Source organism: Balaenoptera musculus, chromosome X (assembly GCF_009873245.2).
Source record: "Balaenoptera musculus isolate JJ_BM4_2016_0621 chromosome X, mBalMus1.pri.v3, whole genome shotgun sequence".
Classification (NCBI taxonomy): Eukaryota; Metazoa; Chordata; class Mammalia; order Artiodactyla; family Balaenopteridae; genus Balaenoptera; species Balaenoptera musculus.
In genome coordinates, this window is record NC_045806.1 from 89525547 (window position 1) to 89533360 (window position 7814).

Here is a 7814-nt window from a genome sequence, read left to right on the forward strand (position 1 = left end):
TTTCTTTTTTTGTGGTATCTTTGTCTGGTTTTGGTATCGGGATGATGGTGGCCTCGTAGAATGAGTTTGGAAGTGTTCCTTCCTCTGAGATTTTATGGAAGAATTTCAGAAAGATAGGGGTTAACTATTCTCTAAATATTTGATAGAATTAGCCTGTAAAACCATCTGGTCCTGGACTTTTGTTTGTTGGAAAATTTTTAATCACAGTTTCAATTTCAGTACTTGTGATTGGTCTGTTCATATTTTCTATTTCTTCCTGGTTCAGTCTTGGGAGATTATAACTTTCTAAGAATTTGTCTGTGTTTCTTTTGGGTTGTCCATTTTATTGGCATATAGTTGCTTGTAGTAGTGTCTTATGATCCTTTGTATTTCTGTGGTGTCCATTGTAACATCTCTTTTTTCATTTCTAATTTTATTGATTTGAGCCTTCTCCCTCTTTTTCTTGTTGAGTTTATCATTTTTGTTTATCTTTTCAAAGAACCAGGTTTTAGTTTCATCGATCTTTTCTATTGTTTTGTTCATCTCTATTTCATTTATTTCTGCTCTGATCTTTATGATTTCTTTCCTTCTACTAACTTTGATTTTGTTTGTTCTTCTTCCTCTAGTTGCTTTAGGTGTAAAGTTAGGTTGTTTATTTGAGATATTTCTTATTTCCTGAGGTAAGATTTTATTGCTATAAACTTCCCTCTTAGAACTGCTTTTGCTTAGTCCCATAGGTTTTGGATTGTCATGCTTTTGTTTTCATTTGTCTCTATGTATTTTTTGATTTCTTCTTTGATATCTTCAGTGATCCATTGGTTGTTTAGTAGCATATTGTTTATCCTCTATGTCTTTGTGTTTTTTACAGTTTTTTTTCTTGTAGTTGATTTCTAATCTCATAGCATTGTGATCAGAAAAGATGCTTGATATAATTTCAATTTTCTTAAATTTACCGAGGCTCACTTTGTGGCCCAGCATGTGATCAATCCTGGAGAATGTTCCATGTGCACTTGAGAAGAATGTGTATTCTGCTGCTTTTGGATGGAATGCTCTATAAATATTAATTAAGTCCATCTGGTCTAATGTGCCATTTAAGGCCTGTGTTTCCTTATTGCTTTTCTGTCTGGATTATCTGTCCATTGATGAAAGTGGGGTGTTGAAGTCCCCCACTATTATTGTGTTACCATCAATTTCTCCTTTTTTGGTTGTTTGTATTTGCCTTATAAATTGAGGTGCTTCTATGTTGGGTGCGTATGTATTTACAATTGCTATATCTTCTTGGATTGATCCCTTGATCATTATGTAGTGTCCTTCTTTGTCTCTTGTAACAGTCTTTATTTTAAAGTCTATTTTGTCTGATATGAGCATTGCTACTCCAGCTTTCTTTTGATTTCCATTTGCATAGAATACATTTTTCCATGCCCTCACTTTCAGTCTGTATGTGTCCCTTGATCTGAAGTGGGTCTCATGTAGACAGCATATATACAGGTCTTGTTTTTGTATCCATTCAGCCAGTCTATGTCTTTTGGTTGGAGTATTTAATCCATTTATGTTAAAGGTAATTATCAATATGAATGTTCTTATTGCCATTTTGTTAATTGTTTTGGATTTGTTTTTGTAGGTGTTTTTTTCTTCTCTTCCTCTTTTGCTCTCTTTTCTTGTGACTTGATGACTAACCTTAGTGTTTTGTTTGGATTCCTTTTTCTTTTGTGTGTGTGTATCTATTGTAGATTTTTGGTTTGCAGCTACTATGAGGTTTTGATATAGCAGTCTATATATAAACAAGATTGTTTTAAGTTGCTGGTGTTTTAATTTCAAATGCATTTCCAGTACCCTGCATTAGTGCTCTCCGCTTCTCACAATTGTTGGTTTTGATATCATATTTGTGTGTGGATGATTTCCTACATTTACTATATGTTTGCCTTTACTGGTGAGCTTTTCCATTCGTAATTTTTGTGTTTCTAGTTGTGGCCTTTCTTTTCTAGAGAAGTTCCTTTAGCATTTGTTGCAAAGCTGGTCTGGGGGTGGTAAATTCTCTTAGCTTTTGCTTGTCTGTACAGCTTTTGATTTCTCCACTGAATCTGAATGAAAGCCTTGCTGGGTAGAGTACTCTTGGTTGTAGGTTCTTCCCTTTCATCACTTTAAGCATATCATGCCACTCCCTTCTGCAGAGTTTCTGCTGAGAAATCAGCTGATAACCTTATGGGAGTTCCCTTGTACATTATTTGTTGCTTTTCCCTTGTTGCTTTTAATATTTTTCTTTGTCTTTAATTTTTGTCAATTTGATTACTATGTGTTTCAGTGTGTTCCTCCTTGGGTTTATCCTGCCTCGGACTCTGTGCAATTCCTGGACTTAAATGACTGTTTCCCATGTTAGGGAAGTTTTCAGCTATTATGTCTTTGAATATTTTCTCAGGTCCTTTCTCTATCTCTTCTCCTTCTGGGATGCCTATAATGCAAATGTTGTTGCATTTAATGTTGTCCCAGAGGTCTCTTAGACTGTCCTCATTTCTTTTCATTCTTTTATCTTTATTCTGTTCCACAGCAGTGGTTTCCACCATTCTGTCTTCCAGGTCACTTATCTGTTCTTCTGCCTCAGTTATTGTGCTATTGATTCCTTCTAGTGTATTTCTCATTTCAATTATTGTACTGTTCATCTCTGTTTGTTCTTTAGCTCTTCTAGGTCTTTGTTAAGCATTTACTGTATCTTCTCAATTTGTGCCTCCATTCTTTTTCTGAGATCGTGGATCATCTTTACTATCATTACTCTGAATTCTTTTTCAGGTAGATTGCCTTTCTCCACTTCACTTAGTTGTTCTTCTGGGGTTTTATCTTGTTCCTTCACCTGGGACATATTCCTCTGCCATCTCATTTTGTCTAACTTTCTGTGACTGTGGTTTCCATTCCACAGGCTGCAGGGTTGTAGTTCTTCTTGTTTCTGATGTCTGCTCCCTCGTGGATGCGGCTGTCCAAGAGGCTTGTGCAGGCTTCCTGGTGAGAGGGACTGGTACCCACCCACTGGTGGGTGGAGATGGGTCTTGTCCCTCTGGTAGGCAGGGCCGTGTATGGGGGTGTTTATTATCAGGCAGCTGTTTATTCAGGAATACTTTATTTAATTATTTATTTATTATAAATTTATTTATTTATTTTTGGCTGCATTGGGTCTTCGTTGTTGTGTGTGGGTTTTCTCTAGTTGCAGTGAGTGGGGGCTACTCTTTGTTGCAGTGCATGGGCTTCTCATTGCAGTGGCTTCTCTTGTTGCGGAACACGGGCTCTAGGCACATGGGCTTCAGGAGTTGTGGCACGCAGGCTCAATAGTTGTGGCTCGCAGGCTCTAGAGCACAGGCTCAGTAGTTGTGGTGCATGGGCTTAGTTGCTCCTCAGCATGTGGGATCTTCCCAGGCCAGGGATCGAATCCATGTCCTCTGCATTGGTAGGTGGATTCTTAACCATTGCACCACCAGGGAAGTCCTATTCAGGAAGACTTAAGCAGCCTGTCTGCTGATGAGTGGCACTGTGTTCCCTCCCTGTTGGTTGTTTGGCCTGAGGCGTCCCAGCACTGGAGCCTACAGGATTTTGGGTGGGGCCAGGTTTTGGTGAGAAAATGGCAGCCTCCTAGAGGGCTCACACCAATGAGCAATCTCCAGAGATGCTGCTGCCAGTGTCCCTGTCCCCATAGTGAGCCACAGCTGCCCATGCCTCCACAGGAGACCCTCCAGTACTAGGCAGGTAGGCCTGGCCCAGTCACTTATGAGGTCACTGCTTTTATCCCCTGGGTCCTGGTGCACACAAGACACCGTGTGAGCCCTCCAAGAGTGGAGTTTCTGTTTCCCCCAGTCCTGTGAAATTCATGTGTTCATACCCTACTGGCCTTCAAAGCCAGACTCTCTGGGGGCTCCTCCTCCCATTGCCAGACCCCTAGGCTGGGGAGCCAAATGTGGGGCTCAGAACTTTCACCCCTGTGGGAGAACTTCTGTTGTATAATTATTTTCCAGTTTGTGGGCCACTACCCAGTGTGTATAGGAATTGATTTTATTGAGATTGTGCCCCCTCCTACCATCTCACTGTGGCTTCTTCTTTGTCTTTGGATGTAGGTTCCAGTGGTTTTTTTGTTGGTGGTTGTTCAGCAGTTAGTTGTGATCTTGGTGTTTCTGTAAGAATGGGTGAGGTCATCATCCTTTTACTCTGCCATCTTGCCTCCTCCCAACATCACACTTAATAGTGAGGAACTAGAAGCTTCCCCAGTAAGATCAGGTACAAGACAAGGATGTCGCCTTTTACACTCCTTTTCAATATTATACTGAAGTAGTAGCTCGCACACTTTTCTGAATCAGTTTCTTAGTACAGCTCTCCTTCTTTTTTCTCTCTCCAGGTCACGGGTTCAGGTCCTCGAATATGTCACTATGCCTCAGAGCAGAGCGAAGAGACTCAGCTGTCCTTGTCATGGTCCAGCAGCTACGGCTTCAACTACAGCTCCAGCCTCATTCAATGACACCAAGAGAGATGATTTATTAGCTCTTATAATATTTTTGTGTGGATTCTTTGGGGAATGCTATATATAAGATTATGACTTTGGCAAATCAAAATAATTTTACTCCTTCTTTTCCGATTTTAAATTGTCTTTTTTTTCTTTTTCTTGCCTAATTGCCTTAGCTAGAATATCCAGTACAATGCTGATTCAAAGTGCTAAGAGCAGACATCATGTCTGTTCCTGAACTTAGAGGGAAATCTTTCAGTCTATCACCTTTAAGTATGATAATAGCTGTGGGGTTTTCATAGATGCCTTTAACAGATGAGGAAGTTCACTTTTATTTTTTTTTAACATCTTTATTGGAGTATAATTTCTTTACAATGGTGTGTTCGTTTCTACTTTATAACAAAGTGAATCAGCTATACATATACATACATCCCCATATCTCCTCTCTCTTGTGTCTCCCTCCCACCCTCCCTATCTCACCCCTCTAGGTGGTCACAAAGCACCAAGCTGATCTCCCTGTGCTATGCGGCTGCTTCCCACTAGCTATCTATTTTACATTTGGTAGTGTATATATGTCCATGCCACTCTCTCACCCTGTCACATCTCACCCCTCCCCCTCCCCATATCCTCAAGTCCATTCTCTAGTAGGTCTGTGTCTTTATTCCCGTCTTGCCACTAGGTTCCTCATGACTTTTTTTTTTTCCTTAGATTCCATATATATGTGTTAGCATACTGTATTTGTTTTTCTCTTTCTGACTTACTTCACTCTGTATGACAGACTCTAACTCCATCCACCTCACTACAAATAATTCCATTTTGTTTCTTTTTATGGCTGAGTAATATTGCATTGTATATATATGCCACATCTTCTTTATCCATTCATCCGTTGATGGACACTTAGGTTGCTTCCATGTCCTGGCTATTGTAAATAGAGCTGCAATGAACATTTTGGTACATGACTCTTTTTGAATTATGGTTTTCTCAGGGTATATGCCCAGTAGTGGGATTGCTGGGTCATATGGTAGTTCTATTTTTAGTTTTTTAAGGAACCTCCATACTGTTCTCCATAGTGGCTGTATCAATTTACATTCCCACCAACAGTGCAAGAGGGTTCCCTTTTCTCCACACCCTCTCCAACATTTATTGTTTCTAGATTTTTTGATGATGGCCATTCTGACCAGTGTGAGATGATATCTCATTGTAGTTTTGATTTGCATTTCTCTAATAGGAAGTTCCCTTTTATTCTTAGTTTGTTGAGTGTGTTTATTATAAAAAGATGTTGGATTTTATCAAATATTTTTTTCCATCTGTTGAGATAATTATGCTATTTTTATCTTTTATCAGTATGGTAAATTACCACTTTATTTTTCACTGGGTGGTCAGGCTGTTGTTGCAGAATAGAACATGAGTGTGACTAAGGTTAAAAGGCAGATAAGTGTCACCTAGGGAAGAAACCAGTGCATGATTAAAGGTCACTGAGAACAGATAGCATGCATACCAGGCTCATGCAGTATAGTGTTTGCTTACAGCAAGAGGAGAGAGATAGTGTACAGAAGATCCAGTTCCTTGTAATATGTTGGTCCCCCATGGCCGGTGGAGCTGTTTTGCAGCCAACATGGGCAGTGTGACTGTATGCACCTCACTTTGTGCTATAGTGGAATGAATGCCTCCGTTGTGGGGTCTGAAATACAGAAAGCTGGGCCCTGACTGAGGGCCATTGACACAGTGCATAAGCAGAACAAAGGAGTATACATCAAGCCCAGAACAGGGAAAAATATTTCTTCACAAGGTGATAAGCTAGCACATGCTGTGAGGGCCCTTTATCTCCCAACAAGGAAATGTTCCATGCCCAAGGCCCATTCTTATACAGCAGATCAGGAGTCAACAGACTGTGCACAGTTGCTTTTCCCAGCAAGTATATTGATTGATTTTCAAGTTTTAATTTATGTTTCATCCCTGGAATAAGTTCCACATGGTCCTGGTAAACAGTCATTTGCATATGTTGCTGGATCAATATTGCTAATATTTTGCTGATAATTTTTGTAGGGGATTTTGATTCTTATTATAAACTTTGTCTTTAGTGTCAGGGTAATACTAGCCTCAGAGTATGAGTTAGGAAGTGTTTCTTCCTTATATAGTTTTTGGAAGTGTTTTTAAAAGGTCAGTGTTAAGTCTTCCTTAAATATAGGGTAGACCGGTGAAGACATCTGATTCTGGGCTTTTCCTTGTGATAAGTTTTTTGATTAGTAAGTCAATCTCTTGTTATAAGTCTATTCAGGTTTTCTATTGATTTTCGAGTCAATTCTGTTGTTTTGTATCTTTCCAGTAATTTTTACATTTCATGTAACTTATTTAATTTGTTGGCATATACTTGTTCATAGTACTCCCTTATAATCCCTTTTAATTTTGTAGCATCGGTAGTGTTAAAAAACAAAATTCAACTGAGTAAATTTTAAAGATCTTATTGGCTTTATTTAATGATTCATGAACCAGGCAACATCCAATCTAGCAGATAGAAAGGAGCTCCAAAGAGCTGTACAAAGTGAAAGACTTTTATAGGCAGAAGGGAGCAGGAATTAGGAGGTTATGCTAGCAAAATGTGGAAAGGTTGTGGCAAGGTCACTTTCCCTTAGAGGATGGCATGGGTCTATTAAGAAGATTACTTAACTAGTGCTGATCAGGTGATTCCTGACTGACTGGCTTAAGTTTACACTTCTGGGAGAGTCAAAACTGTAATTAAGTTAAGTCTCAGTTTGATGACCTGGAGCTTAGCATAAGTGATTCCATTTTGGACCTATTGTCTTGTTTTAACAATTGTAATGTCACTTCACTCATTCCTGATATTTTTAATTTAAATCTTCTCAGTTTTTCCCTTGGTCAATCTAGATAAATGTTTGTAGTATTTTTTTTGTTTTTTTAAAGAAAAAAACGTTTGGTCATTGATTCACTCTATTATTTTTCTTTACTTTTTATTGAAGTATAGTTGTATCCTGCAACTTTGTTGAATTCATTTATTAGTTCTAATAGTTTTTTGGTGGAGATGTTGGTGGGAACAGAGTCGAAGTTGGTTCTGTTCCATTTAACTGTGTGTTTTTCCCTCTTTCTGCACTGAAACCCTTGCTCCAGAGGGGTTTAGTGTTCAAGCAACTGGGGCCTTTGCGCAGACAAAGGTCTGATGCACTGCCTGTGCAGGTTCCCGTGATTCTACTCAGACACAGCCTTGGGCGCAAGTCCCCTCCCTTTTTCCTTCATAGCCAACTACTGCTCCCAGCCTCTGCCCCAACCCACACCGCCACCCTGTGGTGGAACCACTGGTCAGGGCAGGCAGTGCCTGCATGGACTCAGCATGTATCAGGGG

The 7814-nt window shown here is 39.5% G+C and overlaps 1 protein-coding gene across 2 annotated transcripts in view; it reads left to right on the forward strand.

Moving 5' to 3' along the window:
- PWWP3B (PWWP domain containing 3B) overlaps positions 1-4550 on the forward strand; it is an 88593-nt gene extending 84043 nt beyond the window's left edge. For both annotated transcript variants that reach the window (XR_005018264.1, XR_005018265.1), the window contains one exon: positions 4352-4550. The gene's annotated coding sequence lies outside the window, so the exon portion shown is untranslated. The remainder of the gene's footprint in view (positions 1-4351) is intronic.
- The last annotated feature ends 3264 nt before the right edge of the window (positions 4551-7814 follow it).